The following is a 19,855-nucleotide window of genomic DNA, read 5'->3' on the forward strand; positions in this document are numbered from 1 at the left end:
CTTAAAGGGGTACTGTTGGAAGAAGAAAATGGGAACAAGCATAACAGAGATTAGGACATGAGTCTCAAAACCCACAGAAATTAGGTATATATATGAAGTGGATAGCCATTTAATTTTTGCAGTCCATATCTGTCTGCAAATTTGAGTAGGAGCTCCTCTGACAATAAATGCCAGTAACTGTTGTTTTCATTTTCTGGTCTGGTCAGACACACAGCAGCAGTTGACGCCAGCCTTCATGCATTTTCAAATCCAATTCTGATCATCTGTATAATTATAATACATTATTGGGAGTGGATTTGCCGAAGTTCATGAGATGGTTACAGCATAAATTACATCATGTTTCCACATACTGATCCCACCTTGAAACTAAATGCAAAGAGGCAGTGAAAGAATTAAAAACAAAACAGTGAGTGCACTTCCATTGCTACTAATATTGGCACTAAAGCAAACAACTTATCCCTGCTAATTACAAATAAAATTGTGCTAATTACAGATTTTTTGGTTTATAAATCAGCCCTAAAAATTAGCATGTGCATTTGTGTGTGTGCAGGGGTGGGTGAATCTTTTTCCAAAACAAAGATGTTTGTTTCCTATTGAGTGAATGTTTTATTCAATTAAAAAAACTGTCAGTGTTTTGCTTCCAAGCAGGAAATGAAGGACCAGATTCACTGCTGGTCTGTAATTCTGGTGAGGCCTAACCTGTGAGCTGGGAGCTGTATGTTAGTGCTCAGCTCTGCCTGAAGGACTGGAAGCCTCCACCCATCTCAGCTCAAGAGTGTTTTTGTGCGGGTTTCTCAGAACTGGGCCACTAAATGCTGCTTCCTCACAAATAAAAGTGTGGCAGGAACTGGGCTTTTAGAGATGTGCAATTATGTGAGCTCCTGAACATGAGACTACACAGTTTACCTCCCTGAAAAATCACATTTTCTTGACTACATGGAAGAGCTCCACAAGCGACTGAGGGAACCCAACCAAGCATACCACGCTTTTAGCAGGTGGTTACTTTCCAGGCTAAAAATGTAGGATTAGTGTGATGCAAAGATGAGTCACCACACCTCATACAGCAGCAGGCTCTTTGGTAAAAGAAGGTGGGTGAGCTGGGGCTAACAGGTCTTCCTCATCAAGCTGGATGGACATAATTTCCTTTTCCCAAAATCTTTCTCCCCCCCTCTGTTTTCATTAGCTAAACCTACTTACTGACTCTGACCTACATTTGCAATAGTTCCGGAATGCAACAGAACTGCATTTCTGGGGAATTTGCTATTTGCTAAAATCTTTAAGCCAACCCATTTGAAAGTGTTATGTGCTAACTGAGCAAACACAGCAATCAGAAAAGTATACAAACCCATACAATTGTCCTGGACTTGTTTGCAACACACTGCTATTAATGAGCATCTGGGATGAGTATGGTATCTTGTACTATGGATCTCATGATCTGTACAATAATGGCTGATTTTAATTGACTTTTGCTTCATATAGCAAATCCCAATTGGAGAAGTTCCAGGATGCTGCTAGTGAAGAACTGTGGGCGGGTGCATGTTTTGAAGTGATGGTAAACATTGTGACATATACTGTGTGTACCACATATTCTCATATGCACATTTTGACTTTTGTTGCCTTGGCTTTCACACAGCATTTCTAACATAGACATTCCTATTTGCCAGTTTGAGTGGAAATCTGTTAATATGTGAATACTGCTCGCCAGCATGTACGACCATTGCTGGACTTTCAGTACTTTTCTTCTCCCATGAAACACCCAGCCCTGTGTGCTCAGAGGGGCTCTACAGGACTGTGGCATCTGTGCGAGCAAGACTGGTAGAACTGGCAAATGAGGAGTGAGGACAGTTGCTATGAAAAACCATAACTTTGAGAACTTGTAACTCAGCTCAGTGTGATCCACCAATTTCCAATGTAAACAACATCACCAAGAAGGCCTCACTCTTTTACTGCCATGAATTCTTTTTTCCTTTCAAGAGATGCTGGTAACTAATGCCAAGTTTGGTCAAGCCATTTTAGCACTTAAAATACTATGGGTATTAAAATACTTTTAAAGGTCTGGGACTAAGAGCCAGATTATCTGTATGATGTATTTTAATGATTAGCCAACCCTTCTGCTTGAACTGAAATTTGTCCTGTATCCACAACGACTCTCTGGGAACATGGACTCAGCCAAGATTTCCACAGGTTTTTTAAATCTGATGCATTAAAAAAGTCACCTACTACATATCCCATCCTTCCTGGCTGCAGTATCGTGTGGCCAATATCAGACTAACAATTTGGTTTTGGGCTCTTTCTAGAAAAACATTTGCATCACATACAGCAAAGCTACAAGGTATTTATAGGCACTGAAGCTACATGCATGGTCTCCCTAGCAATAAGGTGCCCAGAGCCCAGGGAGGGTGTTCTGCTGCTGCCCACAGTCCCCAGAGACATAGCCAGAGAGCCTCTGATACCACTGCAGCAGCTCCTCCAATTTATTGCTGAAATACTTTTTTTAACAGGAAGGAAAAAAAAAAAAAGGATACATTTTTCCTCACAGCAGCATAGCCACTTCTCACAGAGACCACCTGGTTACAGATTACTGCTAGGCAAGATTCATGCAAGAGAGATTTGTATGTGAGCGCAGTGCGAGGAAGCCAGTGCCAGAGCGAAGTAGCTGCTCAAATCTACTGTGCTGAACACAATGAAATAAATGCTGGTGAATGGGTGTTTCTGTGAGGTAATACTTCCATCACATCCAATTCTAACGTTATCCAGCAAACTGCCTTGCCAGGAGCCTTCTCTGTATTGCAGGAAGCCATCTGTGATGGTAACTAAAATGAGAACAGAACAGGATTCACTATGAAATGCTCGTCACAAGTACTCCCCTCAAGCGCACACTCTGTGGATCCCACGTTGCCAGAAGCAGCATCTCTCCGAAGGTGAGGAAGGCATTATCACCACAAGCCCCAGAACTACCCCAAATGGATGTTCTGCCTTTCACCTGCTGCCTTTCATGGGAGATCCATACAATCTTCATGGCTTGTACCATAATTTTTCCTTGGCTGGGACCATTAATTGCTATGAAGATGGTGTGTGGGACAATGGATCATTTTGAACACGTTATCTAAAACCTCTGTTTCAGACTTTTTAACATATCTCCTGGCAGAAAGTGCTGATTGTTTTCATTGATCTCTGCTGCTTCTGGTTTAATTTTTCTTTCTCTATCTCCAAGTCTCTATCTTCAGTCTCTTTCTTTGACAAAGTATTCATTTGTTGCTGGAAAATCATGGGTTTGTGTTTCAGATAGCTTCCTATTTTGTCCATCTTTCCATTCTATTGTCCTCATATTTTTTTGCTGCAAATTTTGCCTTATTGTGCAGTGGCAAGTGGCTATCTGCTAATGCCAATATTACTCCTTGAGAATTCTTATTCTTTGCATCATCAAGGGTTTAAGTGGAAAGCCTTCAGCACAGTGCAAATTTCACTCCTGAGAATATCCATCTTTTGAGGTAGCTGATTTTAATTAAAGAATACTCTCTCTCCCTCCTCTCTCTGGATTATACTTTAATTTCAGCCTCTATCACAACAGTAGTCACTTCTTAGATAAAATGTATTTTTGTCTCTTTTCATCCATGATTATCTGTAGTTCTTAAACACTTGGGGTCAGCAGCTGGTCCCCAGTTGATGTAGTTCAGGAATAATTCTATTCAAAGGAATTAATTCAGAACAAAACTGGTGTTAAGTTCAAAATAAGGCAAAATGTTAATAATATTTTGCCCTTATTATATATGTGAGAGTGAAACTCTCAGAAATATCAGTAATAACAATTGTGGTAACAAACAATAAATCTCTGAAATGTATAGCAACTTTCACCTGAGCATTTTTGACATAAATGCATTAAGCTGCTGTCATATGAAGAAATGTCATTATCCTAATTTTACACAAGGGAAAAAAAAAAGGTGTCAGGAAGTTAAGAAAGTAGTTAAAAGTCATGTAACAAGAACTGAACCTACATCTCCTGATCTCCTGTTTCTAAGCCCCTAAATACAGACAGAATCTGTTCCCAAGGGATAAAAAATTGAAGTTGTGAGAGTTAATAGTTACAAAAGAATCAACACTATTCAGACACAAGTACAGTTTGAGTTTCTGCCTCCATCATCTTGCCAAATTATGACTGAAATAATATTGGTATCATATCTTAAATTGTTTATGCATGATTAATTTGCACAGTTAAACCATTTCCAGATTTCTCACAGAGGTGGTTGAAGTACAGTCCTGGGCAGAGAAAGTCTAGCTACAGATTTAAAGTTTTACTGCTGCAAAGGAAGCTGGAGTGAAACCCTGCCGCTTTGGAAGCCAAAGGCAAAACTGCTTATTATGGTAGAATAAGGATCCTGGCCAGTGTCCCTATGGCCATGAGGACCCCCTGCAAACAATCAGTACTTCTTCATATGAAACAGCAATATATGGGTGTGCACATACACATTTGTATATATGTGTGACAGAAGTACAGATGCATATAAACCCACACAGAAATTATGAGTTCAAGCTGGCAAGATGGGGCTGTTCTATTTTCTGTGTGCTGAGTAACATGAAGCAAGTTGTTAAGTTGTTGCACCAGCCATTATAGATTTTTTTTCCCCTTTCTTTTGTCTGCTTTTTGTTTGTTTGCTTGTTTGTTTTAATGCCCACTCCAGCCTATACACACAACACAGATACGTATCTCTGCTTGGTCATGCACTTCTGATCTAAACAGAATTAAAGAAAAAAATATGTATGTAAGTGTAGGAATAAAATGTGCCTTGGCAAAGTGTTTTAAACTGCCTTTCTGCCAGTAAGCCATTAATTTGTGTTCCTTTGTTTTCTCTAAGCTCAGAATAATTCCCATCTGCCTTGACTCACTATCTAGCGCAGAAAGGAAGAGGTCCCTTTTCTGAGCATGGACGAAATAGGAAACTTTTTGTATTAATGAAGAATGGGGCTTGGAATTCTGGGATTTCTACCACCGGGACCTAAAATAACTTGAGGTCCTGCTATTTTAATTAACTTCATTATGATGAGTCTGCCTCTTCTGTTCGTGTATGTTTTTCCAGCTATTGTGTTCCCGGCCTGCCTGTAATACATATGTATTCCCCTTCTTTCCTTTCACTGAAGCTGAAGATGCAATCACATCTTTGAACCATCTGTTTTTTAATTTATTATTTTCCCCCATTGCATTGATGGGCTTTCTCGTTTTTCTGTCAGGCTAACAGTTTGGCTCCTGTTTATCTAAGATATGTTAACATGCTGTTCCTCTTCTGGGCACTCAGTCTATTGCGTTTTCTGAAATTAAACACCAGGGATTTTTTAATATTATTTTCTTCATCAGCCCAGGGAATATCCTCTACCTTTACAGCCTCTCTTCCTCCTTTTGTTGTTCCAGTAAACATTTTGTGACTCTTGCTAATTTTAGGCTAATATCTTATTTTTCTGTCCTCTCCAGATCATTCCCAAGGTGAATGGTCGGAGTCTGCCTGGCAATGTTCCTGTACACCGTGAGGGAACCTACTCGAGTGAGGGCAGAGACCGGCCAGGATTCCCTGAGATCCCCACAGAGCTCCTTGCATGTCCCCACAGGGCAGGATACAAGGTGACAGGAGCCCACAATGAGCACAGCAAGGTGCTTGGCCTAGCCCTGTTGCTCATTTTGGTTCCTCACCTTTGAGCTTGGGAAAAACCTTCCAGGCGTTGGTTCACTCACCCAGGAAATGAGCAGATACGTGCAGCGAAGCCCCTTGAGTTGCCACAGCCAGCTACTGTCACAGTTGGGTGAGGCTGTGCCGTGGAGGGCAGATTTATAATCCTGAGCCATAGCAGGGACATGTATATCCCCAAGATGCTTAGGAAGTTCCAGGTAATCACAGTATGGAGCATAATGTGGATTTATATTTGTTACCTTACTTTTCTATAGTACCTCCCAAGAGTCTTCTGAGGCATTCCATTCTTTAATAAGCAGAAAGTGCTCTGAAATTTTTCTAATGAAAATGATATAGGAGCACACAGTGTTATTATTAAAACCTCTCCCTTTTTCTCTAGGAACTGCTAAAATACATTTACAGTTTATATCCTTTTTGGTGAGCATTAAACTTTCTAATTTAAAATAATAAAGCCTGGTTTGCTTACTTTCTTTCCCTTCTATTTCAAAAATATAAAAAAACTGTCAGTTTTTTAACTATTCTTATTTTGCTGAGTGATTTTTGGATTTCAATAAAAGTAACATTGTGGTTACAACACTTTGTAAGATAAGCAAAGAGATTTTTTTTTTACACAATTATGGAAATTTCAAAGAACCTTATAAATATCCTGCTATTTGCATATATGAGATAAGCATATTTTAGTAATGGTTATGACAGGCTAGCAAGGAAAACGTGTGGGACAGCTATATAGCAAATACATGCAAACATAGACACAGAGAGGGGGTGTGTGTGCACTTTTCCAGAGAAGCCCATGCTTGGTGGGCGCAGGATCCCCAAGAATGCATGGGGCTCCCCATGGAGAGGGACCACCCCTATCCTAAGACTCAGTTTTCCCATTCGCAGATGCAAGATCTGCATTATTTTTCTAATGTAACAAGGCATTTTGGTAGGTCCAGATGGCGTGCACTAGATAAGAGTTAATGTGCCAGCTTTTAGTTTTGTTTCCACTTACCAGGGTACAAAGCTTTGCCGGGACCTCGGGGTGCAGCAGTGCCATATCTCGGCTGGCCAGGCTCAGGGCTGGGTGCCGTGGGGATGCCTGTGGCTTGTGCTGCCCATCCCACGCGCTCTGCAGCCATCACACCTTGTAGTGGCAAGGGTTCAGAGCCTCTCCGAAGCTCTGCCTGCCTGCAGCCATCACGCCTTGCAGTGGCGAGGGTTTAGAGCCTCTCCAAAGCATGTCGTTGCTGCCAGGGCATGGAGGCAGCCCGTCCAGCTGCACAGCAGGCTGATGGTTACTCTGGGCTGGCCAAAAGACTAACACAACCCTAAGTGTTCCTGAGAAACCCACAGGGCAGCTAAGGCTGGCTTGGTCTTCAGCACAGGCCCAAGTCTCCACTCAAAATGCAATGAGAATATAGCCATAGCTGCCTAAAGTTTTCAAGAGGCTTCTGAACTGAACCGGTCTGTGTGTGCTTTTATTCTTTTGTTTGCCTTTGTATTTTTAAGTTGGAAATTGCTCTTCTCGTTATGCTTGAGAGCTGCTAGGAAGCTCAGAGAATTAGTGTGGCAATTTCCTCAGTGCTTTGTTGAAAAGGAAGAGTCCACACAAAAAATGCACTGGCATTTCAGCTGCATAAATAGCATAAATTGCTGTCAAACAAAAAGACGATTTTAGCTAAAAGAAACCCCAAACAAACAACCCCCTCCACACACACTTTTCTGTCCCCATTAGAACTGCAGGTTTCCATTCTGTGGATCTCCCAGCCATCTGCTTGGCCCTTGAGAGAGTCCTTGAGAAACCGAAAAATGAAAACCACTTACTTTCTGAAAACTAATCTTGGCTTCCCGGTGCCTTGCTTTCAGGGGAGTTCCACTTGAGGCTTGATTTCTGTAAGTGCAGATACTCAGTATGTCCTGAACAATCAGATGCCTTTGAGGATGTTGAAAGCTAGACATAAAAAACCAAATCAATCAGGAGTCTTGTTTGACAACTGACACTATTTTTAATGCAAAAAACCAACTACCAAATGCAGTAATTAAAAAAAAGAAACCAAAAAACAGTAAGCCAAAAACTTAACGGAAAATCTACCAAACAAACCCTTTTCTCTTTAGGTTTTAAACCAGACATTTTTCCTACAAGGTTTTCATTAGTCTGTCTAGAAAAAAATTACAAACGTACATGTCCATCGTCCCCTGCTGAGGAAGATGACCTTTACCAGAAGCCAAAGTCCCCTGGCTTGTGCAGCGCAGCCAGGGGCCCTCAGAGAGGTGCTTGGGGGTTGCTAATGGATTTCCTCTGGCCCCTGGTGTCTGCAGATGCTCCTCTCTCACCACAAAATTGGGAGGAGATGGGGTGACAGTAGCACCCAATCCCTGCAGGCTCTCAGGAGCCCATCAACACAGCCTCTGGGCAGAAGATGACTGCTGGCATGAGGAGTCTGAAGGCAGTGAGCGGGACTGCGAGCTGCCCAAACTGCAGACAATTATGTTGTAATTTTTTCCCAAGCTCTCACAGAAACCTGTCCCTTCTATAATGGAGACAGGAAGGATTACAAGCTATCGCTGCCTCCCAAGCAGTTGATATTCACAAGAAAAATAGAAGAGCAAGGGAAGGGGCAGTTTTGCCTCGTCAGCTAATGATCCTTGACTCTCTTACTTTGTGTTTTTGGTAGCAACCACAGAGAGGTCACACATGAAACTGTGGAAGTACGAGGTGTCTTTATTAAATATATCAATGGAGTTTATTAAACGGAACATGCAGTACTGGGTAGTGTAAGCCACCGTTGGACAGGCTCGGGGTCATGCAGGCCTCCTGCCTTGATGTCACTGGCTGTCGGATTAATACTATGAGCTCACAGCATGGGCCTGATTAGAAGGCCAGGTCCCAGTTGGTTTTACCTCTGCCCTCTGCTAAGTCTGTTTGCAAAGTGAGCAACAAGCTTTTCAGCTCGTCACCAAGGTGCCACGTTCAGAGCCAAGGCGGATCACTTAGGTCTTTTACCATCTCTGGCAGACGCAGGGTTTAAAATTCCTGTCCGGCAGGAGGAGGGCGCAGAGGTGGAATCATTATCTCCTATTGTCCGATTGATTGCTTGGGCTCTGGGAAAGTCTTCCTTTTTGAAGATTTTTGCTTTCTTTCTTTTTTTTTTTTTTAATCTTTCCCCCCTTTTCTTCTTATTTTCAACCTGCACCAGGAGGGCAGAACAGAAAAGGCTGCTGAAAGACTTTTTAAACTTGCTTTCTCTCAAGGGATTCTAGTTCATGGCAGAAGAAACTACTCTCTCCGACAGGAAAATGTAGTGAGTTAGAGACCCTCCACCATAATGAGACAGTTTTCCTGTTTGGAGCCACTGGATTGCTTGCACAGCTTGGGGAGGGCCAAAGATGGAGAAAGCAAAGAGAATCTCAGGCTGCACTGAAGGGTGAGGGAGTATTTCACATAATTCAGATGGAAGAAGGGATTTAGCGTGATGGTGATCACTGAGTGATTAGAGATGACAGGAACAATAGTGTGTGGCTATGACTACATTACTTGTTAGCAGCTTGCTGGCCTCTCAGGAAAGAGGGATGTCTCCTGTTAAATACAATACTTTTAAAATAAAGTGGATGGGACTCTGTAAAATAGAGGGAAGAGCAAAGGAAAAAAAACGTGAGGACTTTCACACTGTCAGGTGAGACTGTGTTCTTCTAACAACCACACCAAAGCATGACTAGCTCCAGAAAAATGGGACTAATGCAGCTTTAAGGCATCCCTGCACGCATCCAGTTGTGGATGATCAGGGAACTTGGACGTCTCAGAGATACAGGCTAGAGAGCTCTGTCTGCAGGCCATGCTGCTGTCTAGCATCTAGTGTATCAAGGCCTGTACAATGGTTTTATCACACTGACTGCCCATACTGACCACGGAAAGTGTTCTGCTCAGACAGAGAGGGTGCAAACCAGCAAGGAGATGGATGCAGCTATCTTAGGCAGCATCCCTGACAGCTCTGCTCCTTCCACTCCTGTTCACCCTACTGCAAAACACAGGCAACACCAGGGCTGCATGCAGACCTTGTCCTGATAGAGAAGGCACAACAGAAAGAACCCGACACTGTTCAACCATGTTCCTAACTTTGATAACATTGATGCCCTGTACAACAGCTGGAAGAGCTATTCTTACACACCACAGCAAATCCATGTTTCTGTGCTGATCCAGGTCTGGTGACTGGTTAACACTCACTCCCTTTATGTGACCCTGAAAAATAAAGACAACTTTTCATAAAGCTTAGTCTTTTTCTCCTCTCCAGAGCTTTGGCTGTGATTGATGAAACTGCCTCACATTGTCAGAACTTACTTGAACTAATAAACAATGGAAATGCCTTTATCTGTGCTGGTGCCAGATCCATCCCACTTACAGCAAAAGTTGTGCTTCTTTCCAGGAAACCCGTGATAAACTACCTGACCCCTTACTTGCCATTCTTCATGCTGGTTATTTACCATTTTATACTTTTTATCTATTCTATGAACATTTTTCCCTAATTGCTCAGCTATTTGTTGATTATCCTGCTGCAGTTTGTCAGATCCTTTTATCCATTAATCTGTGAGACCTTTCAGTTGCTATTCATCTGATATGGAAGTTTTTAACCACCGATACTGTCAGTCACATCTCCCTTCATATCATGGTCTTAAAAGGAATATAATAATGGCTGGCTGTAGTAATTTGCGGAGCCATTTAGACGAGAACACCACATCCTAATTTTTGCCATTCACCTTTACTAACTTCCTTAAAGCTTCCTTTAGAAGCCAAATTCTTCATATCCTGAGGTTTGTGGGTATTCTGTTATGTGTAGTTGCTGCTTTATACCTAGCTGGGCAAAAAACTTGTTCAGTAAAATGAAATCCTTCACCCTTGTTTGCTCATGCCGCTGGGAAGCACACCTGACAATGCAGCTGGGATTTCTGCCAGTTGTACTGAGTGAGGTGAGACCTGACCCACTACCTCCTGCTCTTCTTTACACGGACTGGAGCAAATCTTGTGCAAGTCTTATCCTATGGGAACTTGAATGACCTGTAAAGCAGATTTCTGGTTTATGCAGATGTATTTTGACAAAGGAAATTAAACCTGCCCAGGCCGCTGCACATCAGGAGGTTGCAATATCTGACACTCATGCTCAGCACCCTCCACCATTAAGGCATGGAGGTGCCTGTGTCCCGTGTCCTTTTCCAGGCCTGACTCCCTGACTCATTACATGAGGGTCCATTTTGCCAACCTAGAGCTAGATATGTACCATCTTGTGCTTAACTGAACGCAATGTATTTCAAAGAAGCATGACTGGTGTGTTGTGCCACTGGCCTTCCTCCAATGATATAATCCAATTTTTCTGATTTCCAGACTAAAGATACTCATTCCTTTTGACAAGGAGTAGTGGTGTCAATAAGATTTGAAATGCACAGGCAGTAGCCTGTAACACAGTATCTTTCTTTTGTGCCAAACTGGCACTTCCTTCCTGGCTAACAGAGGGGCAAACCACACATGAAGAGGTTTCCTGGGTCCAGATAGCCCACCACCACAGCTTGGGCTAGGGCTGGCTTCAGCTCGACCATGCTGCCTGCTTTTCTGTACCCTGCTCCCACTGCCTAGTTTTCTCTAAAAGCTTAGCTGGAGGACGACTCACTTCAGTGAACATCAGAATAAAATCCTGCATACAATTAGATGTGCCTTACAGTGCTGTTAGCTAGGAAGAGCAGTGGGGCTGGGTAGCTTTTGAATTAATTCCACACTCTGTTTATCAGGAGTCTGGCCTTCAATACCTAGTATTGCTCCTAAATATTTTACCTCTTGTTGCACTAATTGAACCTTTTGTCTGTTGACTTTCAATCCTTCCTCCTGGACTGCAGCCAAAACTTCCTGTCTGCAGACACGCTTGTTCTTCAGAATTCCCCAATTCAGGTGCAATCCACATATGATGTTACATGCTTCCTGGACCTGCAGGCTAATTTCTATCACATTCGGGTGGTGTGTATGTGACAAATCACATGAGCTTGTGAAATCCTTGAGGAACTCATGTGAAACAATTTTGTTTCTCCTGCAATGTAAAACAAACTTTTACCAACATTTCTCTGCTAAAGGGCTAAAGAAAAAATGCATTTTCTAGATCTACGACTGAAAACCACTTAGCTCCTTGTAGTATTGCAGCCGTAATTTCTGGCATTTTAACAAGAGGTGATGTTTGTGAAGTTACAGCATTTAATGCTCTGAAATCCACAGTCAGATGCATCTTTCTATCTCCCTTTAATACCAGCCACACAGGGGAATTACACACACTGGGTCATTGCACTGGCACTCCTTGATCCATCAGGCTATTAATAGTGGACAACAATCCTTTCTGGGCTTCGCTTGGGTACTTACATCGTTTCTGCAGTCTTGGATCAAGCCCTGTTATTAAAGCAAAGGCATTAATCTTTCCATACTCCAACTTATCTCAAGCTTATACTTGTAGAAAGTAACTCACCCTCATCCTGAGGTGTTCTGACTATTTCAGGAGCCTTTATGGGAGTATATCATTTTGTAGGTAAGATAATTATGAGTCTTTCTATTTCTGCGTTATCCTTCCACAGTTAGTCAGATCTAAAGTAACCTATTTTGTTTAAGGAACAGGCTGCTGAAAAGACCATTTTTAATTCTGAATATGATACTGAATACAAGAAAACTCAATCACACCCTCCAGTAAGCAGTTTGCACTGAAAATGGGTGTAGCAGCAGAGCTGATACACTCCATGCACCATGGAAGACCTCTGTGCACTCGTGTCCGTATAGTGTACCTTGTAGGCACCCACACTCATGCAAAATAGTAATCTCAGTAGTCACTGAGGCACCAGAATCCAATAACAGTTTGGGTTCCTAGTATCTTGCTTTTCATTGTTATTGTACAGTTCTGCCAATTTATGCATTAAGACACTAATGGGTTTTATATTCCACCTCGCCATATCTTCTCCCAGGCTCTCTAGTTCCTTCCAATCCCCGTTTCATATCTTCAAATGCCATTTCCAAGACTTAACCAGTCCAGACAAAATACCCTCTGCCTTCCCATGGGCAGAGTGCCACATATTACAGGACTGCAAAAGGTCCCTCTCATCCTCCAGAGCTTTGGGTTTGTTTGTCCTCAGGATGCTGATTAGTGAAAGTGATTACTACCGGTACCAAATGCTTTGACTAGATTTCTTTCTGGTTTCATTTCTTTCCAGAAAATCCTTCCAGCCCTCCCAGCATGTCCTTCCATCCGTGCCCCTCGTTTATGTTAGCAGAGTTCCCAGGTCCCGCAGTCATGCCTCACCTCTAGCATTGCAATTCTGAATCCCAGTTCATTATCTATAGGACCTCAGTCTCCCCCAGCAATAATGCAGCAGCTATCCTACTAGTAGTTTTCTAGCAATACATGACTCTAATCCCTCATCTCATTTTTTCTTTTTCTTCCAGCTTAGATGCCAAACCAGTTCAAAATCTTGACATTCATCACAACAGCCGTAGCCTATTCTCTCTTCCCACTGCAGGCTCGTGGAGCTCAGTGTCATGCAAAGTCCAGTCAGTGGGCATTCAGCCAGCTTTAGCTCCAGGATTCTCATCAGAATTGGTCTAACCGGGCTGTTTGCCTAAAGCCACAATCCACTCCACACGAATATCCCTATTTAAAGTCCCAATTCCATAGTGAAAGCTCAGCTTTGAGTGGTAACCAACTCCGTTTGAGTCTTTCAGTGGTCTCTCTCTCATACTGGTCCCTGTCTCCTTGAATTAACAGTATTCTTTACCACGATGGGATCTTCCTTGCCTGTATGCTTGTAGCTCATTATGCGAAGGAGCACATGTTTCCAGGGTATGGCCTGTGTGAAATGGGATCATTCTAAATGTCTCCATCCCCGTCATCAGGGTCACTACTCCTCCTGCAGTTTCTACTGCAGTCAATATATCCAGTATAGCTGACAACTTCTGTTTATTTTTCTCACTTACTTGCTTACTGGAGTCTCAGAATTCAAGTGTTCTTGTTCGCCCTATGTGGCAATGATTTGATTTCTATCCCTGCTCCGCTCAGACTCTCACAGCCTCACTCTCATGGACTTGACTGCTGGGTTACCACCAATATGCCACAAGTAAAATGCAGTCTGATGATGCATTCAGACACGCCGTTCCTTGCCAGCACAGAGCAGAATAAAAATGGCTTGGCTAATATCTCTTTTACTAAACAAGAGAAGCTGACAATTGCTAGTGCTGCCCTTGTACCAGACAATTTTGGGGTGTTTACATGCGCATCAACATGCCCAAATGCCAAAGCTGAGGGAAGACCAAAGCTGACAGTGCCGAGACCTTGCTCAGATCCCTGGATGGTAGGTGGCATCTTCTGGCTACTGGTGAGGACTGTGGTGCCCGTGCACTATTACATTCTCAGGTTTTTCCTTATATAGCCTAGTTTCAAGGGAAAACACCCCTGACCTGCCTGTCTAAACCCCCTTTTTCCAAGGTTAGCTTTGCAAATACAGCAGTGAGTATGTGACTATATTATGTACAACTAAATGATCACTCTGTGAAACAGACCATAGTTTCCAACAGTTTTCCAGCCTACTCACTTCAGATCTACCAAGTTACTTTGGGCTGGCAAGAGACCCATTGTGTGGCTAAAGTTTTCATGGTAAGTTGTGCTGTAGACAATGTCATTCTCTGTATCATGACACTTCCCGTGAATGACCTTCTCATCTAGCCTTTGTAACCCTTCCTTGCACATCCAAGCTGCACAGCTCCTTCAAAAACCTGTTGCTGAACATACGAAGCACGCAGCAAGTAGGTCTTCCTGCCCTTCCACGGCATAGCCCAAGGAGCACATTGTCCTTCCTTGTCTGTCAGACAGAGTCTGGCGGCTGAAGGACCGTGTGGAGGAGCAGCTGCCTGCAAGAGCTTGCCTGCCCCATGGTGGTCCTCTTGCAGTTTGGGGGTCCCTGATGGCACTGATACCTCTGCAAGTCTGCACATGAAAGTTGTGATCTGCCAGGCTACACTGTGGTAGCAATGCTGCTTCTACAGTGAAGGACCCTGTGATTTGTGGTGCTATAAAAGCTGAAAAACTCCATCATTGCCTTTTATATATAATTGAAAACACAATAATTGACTGCAGTGTCAACTAAAGAAGGCAGGCAGCACCCTTGGAAATACACACACACATTCGCGCACACATGCACACACACACAGCCTCCTGCTGCCAGCCAGGCAGTGCTGCGTGACTTGTCTTAATAGAAGGCTTAAAATAAATCAGAATTATTTCCAGATTAGAGGAAAAAAAATCCTGTGAAGATGTTTCAGTCTAAGCACAAAGAGCACAAAGAGAGCAGTCTCTTTACCAGTCAGCACAGCATTTTCTTTCCTCTGGTCCTTTGCTCTCTGCCCTCCTGCTCCCACAACCTGTTTTAACCTTTTTTTCTTGTCTGATGCAGGTGAACATATGACATTGTAAAGCTGCTGCATCCACACCAGTGTATCTCTGAGCAAGTTACGTGTCTCCCACACTTTCCCTTTTCATTTTCTTGACAGACATCTCAGCCAAGCTCCCCAAACCAATGTGCTTCCTTTCTGAACTCAGTTTCAGCAGCTTAAAATACCCATCTACAGCCACAGTATCCAAGACCATAAACCCTGTTCCTCCTGGCATCACCTGACCAGACCCCAGCCCTACAGAGCCTTTGACCCGTGGCCATGTCATCTGGCAGAATTCACAGCGGGCGATCAGGAATACACGGAAGTGCTGTCCATGTCTTTGCTTAGCTCAAGGGTCCCAAAAGCATGACGACATCTGATGGAGCTGTTGCTCCCACCTGTGTTTGATGCACACTGCTGGAATTTCAGAGCAATATGAAAAGGTTTTCTCTTCTCCAGTGGTGGGGGAGCCGCTGCAGGCAATTAACTAATTCCTCTGTTGAAGCATGTGGGGATCTTGCATGATTTCCTTGATGCTTTCACTGGAGGACAAAGCCTGGAAGACACGCTCCATGGTAATATCTAGCACAGCATCTGAGTAACAGGGTATTGAAGGAGATGAGAAGGATGAGGGAAGAGGGACAAAAGCTGAAAGAAAAGGAAAAAACCCCTCTCAAAACCCCACCAATGCCCTCCCATTTCAGCTATTCACATTAGGAGAATTTTTCATTTTTGACTGCTCAAGTGCGCCATTTTGTTTACCTTGGGTGCTTTTAGGGCAAATTATAGAAACAGACTGGTTTACTTCACTCTCATTTTTAGACAGTTTCACTTTCAGCTTCTTCTGCACAAAAACCATGCTACAATTTGGGGGTTGCAAAGGCTGCAGGGAAATATTGATTTCCTCACAATAACACTAAAACAGTTCGACCCAACATTTTCTGAAGGCTTTTACAAAACATACATTTTGAGGGACAAGTTTGACTTGACAGAATTCTTTTAAAGAGAGCTGCCTTTCTTGCAGCCACAGTAGAGCTGTTATTTACTACTTTTTATTACAGAAAGAGAATTGTTGATGCTAGAAATTTCTTTTACTCAGGTAAATAGTTCTAAAGTTACAGATTATCTGGCTATGTGAAAAGCTGCACCGTAACGCAAGAAAAATTCTAATTATTCAACTAATTAAAAAAGTCTTAATTATAATATAGAATAATTAATTTCTTTTGATACTTACAACTCAGACACTCCCTTGTATACCTCAGGGGTCCAGAAGTCTTAGTGAATGTAACAATGGGAATTGCTTCTTAGAAAAGCCAGCTTTCTCTAAGGCTTTTCTTAGCTTGGCGATAGTTCTGTATACAAGAATAGGGACTGATGGCCAATAGTATAGCTGGAGACTCCTGAGCCGTCAGATCTCAGATGCAGAAGGTCATATGCCACTTCTACTATCAAAAGCATTCCAAAAAAAGACACCAAAGTATCACGAACTGTGATACTACTAGTGCACTACTGCACTACACAAACGGCAGCCCACCTCATCTCGCCATCACAGCCCCAGCCACAGCCCCCTGTGGGGTACTGCTGGACTAGGAACTCCAGAGCCAGTCTGTCTTTAAACCCCTCTGTCCCACGGTCTCATCACAGACTTCCAGTCTATTCCTGCCTTGTGAAACTGCTCTGTGTCATCCAGCCAGCTGACACTCCAGGAGCAGTGCTGCTCCTCTACCACACACTACCAGCTTTAATGTACCTTCTGCCAGAGCTGCATTCACGGGAGCACTGGGGATCACAGCTAACCCCTGCAGAGATGAGTAGCTGAGGCAGACACACAAGGTCAGGAGATGCCAAGATGGGAAGGAGGCTTATGCTTCCACTCAGAGCCACTGCAATGACCTTTTTTCCTCATTCTATGCCATTTGCCTCAACTACAGAGCCCTAATCAGTTTAATTCAAGGAAACAGATCTCAGCTTCTGTCCTCCCCATCTCATTTAGCCCAGTGAGCTGTGTGGTGACTGCTGTCACCAGCTGCTCTGACATTCTGGGGCTTAGCTGCTCCTCTTAGCCAGGAAAACAGTTGAGCTATGAAGAATAAGGGATTTATTTGCACCCCCATCCCTCACGTCCAAAACCATGTGGAGTATCAGTCTGGGGGGGAAAAGCTAACAGATACCTTAAAGACAGCTGGGATAATAAACATACTCAGACGTTACAAAATTTGAGAGTAAGGGGTGGGAGAAGGCAGTGCAGGGCCTTTGGGTCTGCCAAGAAAGGAATTATGTCTTGGGACATTTGCATTTTTCCAAAGTTAGCTAATAGAAAGGACTTGATTTGGAGAAGTCCTCCAAACAATGGCTCTGTGAGATCAATATCAGCTGACATATTAGCTACAGCATTCAATACACCCTCACTCCCATGTGTTCTCCCTTTCCAGATCCAAATACCAGAGTAAAGCAGCCACTGGGAAGTGTGTCATGCCTAGGGAGAGCCTGCTGACATGAAGCCAGCAGATACTGAAGGTTCATGCTATGCTGACTCTTTTCTTCCAAAAAGCATTTTAAAAGGATAGATTTCTGAAAGCTTTTGAGGCTCTCAGGTACAGCATCTTAGCCTTAGACTTTGTGACACTTTAGCAGCATCTCTATCTTTCTATGTTTCTTACAGCACATCATGTAAATAGGATCCTTCGTCACCCCTTCAACCTATTGGAGGCTTCTGGAAGTCAAGGCAGAACAATAATACAACACACAGCCATGCATACTGACAGGCACTCAGTGGAACTGGTAGTTAATACTACTCATAAAGAACAATATGCTTGTCCCATTTCTGCTCCTGGTGGAACACTAATTCCCAGTGAAAGCAATTGTGGCATCTTATTTCTTGCTCAAGGCTCTAAATCTCCTCTCCACCCATTCATGTGTCATAGATAAGAGCTGCATTTACATCCCGTCAGTCACACCCTGCTGCACAAGAAGGTGAAGCCACTTTAGGTAAGTTAGTTAGCAATGCAAGACCCTTTCCCAGAACAGTAAACTTCTTTTTGACATCTTTGATGGCAAAATAGGAAAAGGAAAATTCAATTACATTTCAAACCCTAATAAGATTCTCTTATCTTTCCCCTTTTTCTATTTTTAAAATACACCTGCATTTGCTACTTTTACTGGATCTTCTCCCTCTTAAAATTCAGTAAACCTTCTGTGCATCCTCACTCATCTCCTTCTCTGTGAAGAATTAGAAAGAATTAATAAGCTGGGATATTTGAATAAAATCCTTTTTATTTCATGGCCTGATTTTACTTCCATAAACTCTGCATTTATAGCAACCTCATAAATTACCAACGTATACGGAAAATAAATACTCCTTGTCTCTCCTATTAAGCCTCCAGACTTAGCAAACAGATCTCTCAAAATCACAGGAAAAGGAAAGGATATTTTCTTTTCAACTCATTCAACTGGAAATACAATTTTGAGAAAAGCAAAGCAGTGTTTCCCTTTCACCATTTCCATTTAATTTGGGCTGATAAATGCCTCTGGGACATAGCATTTCTGGTTTCACCTCTTCCCAGCGGTCTGCCTTTCACTCTTTCCTTCTCTCTCTCATCTTCCTCCCTTTTTCAGTTGGCCTAAAAATAAGCAGCGCCTGGCAGCTGCAGAGTGTTGGCTGTCATAGGGATTGTTGGTATATGACCTTCTGTCTGTAGTAGAAGAGGACTGGTTTCCTTTAGACGGGCGTTGAGCAAGCTGAGAAGTGGTTTGACTATCTTCACTGATGACATTAACCAAAGGATGTTCCAGAAATGTCAAAGTCCTGTGGTTAGGTAGGCAGCCAGATGTGAATGATGGGACTTTATTACAAACAGTCCCATCCAATAAAACCATGTTAAGACTTTGAAAGAAAAGAAAGCCACTCTGAATTCATGTCCTTCTTTGTGCTTCTGCTGGCAGCAAGGCACTGAATTAGTGTGAAAATTGAGCAAAAATTAATCTTTGCCTCATAATCCATTATTTAAAAGGGAACACTCACTCACTATAATTTTCAAGTCACTGTTACAGCAAAGTCTTCTGAAATCTGTAAGTTTGCCATGGGGGAAAAATAGCAACATAAGACTAGGTCTTGAGATTTACTGGAGTGCCAGACTCTTAATCTGCTTACTGCATTTACCATTTGCAATTTTGCGTTGTAGTTAGAGCCTCCCCAAGGTCACCCCAAACATCTCAAAGCTCTTAACCATCTGTCTGTGATTCCTAAGAATTAACATGGAGATGGAGAGAGAAAGAATGACTCACTCATTAGGGTCACTCTCATTTACCACAAAAAAAACACCTGTGCCAGCTGCACCAGGAGCAGAGCCCTGGGCAGCCACAGCACCAAACCAAAAGCCTTTGGTCCTCACCAAACTAAGCCCATGGCTACCTTACACGTCTGTCACCAAAGTGTCTGGCTGCACAGCCCTTGCTGACACCTGTAAGGAAATGGTAGGCAAGCTGGGATCACGCACGTCGGCTTCACCATCATTCACCTCTGCTAGCCCCAAATCCTGTGGCAGGTGTGGGACTCGGGACTGCTTCACGCCTGCCATAGCTTGAGCAGTCATCATGTAGGAGGGCCTCAGGCACAGGGTTTGTTTGGCCAGGGTTTACCTTCAGCACAGCTGTCACTTTAACATCAATTTTTTAGTCTCCACCATGCTTAAAATGGCAGAGTTGCATAAGAGACAAGCTCCACAGCTGTGTTTCATTTGTCATATGACTGCCCGCTGTC

Source organism: Strix aluco, chromosome 10, assembly GCF_031877795.1.
Source record: "Strix aluco isolate bStrAlu1 chromosome 10, bStrAlu1.hap1, whole genome shotgun sequence".
NCBI lineage: Eukaryota > Metazoa > Chordata > Aves > Strigiformes > Strigidae > Strix > Strix aluco.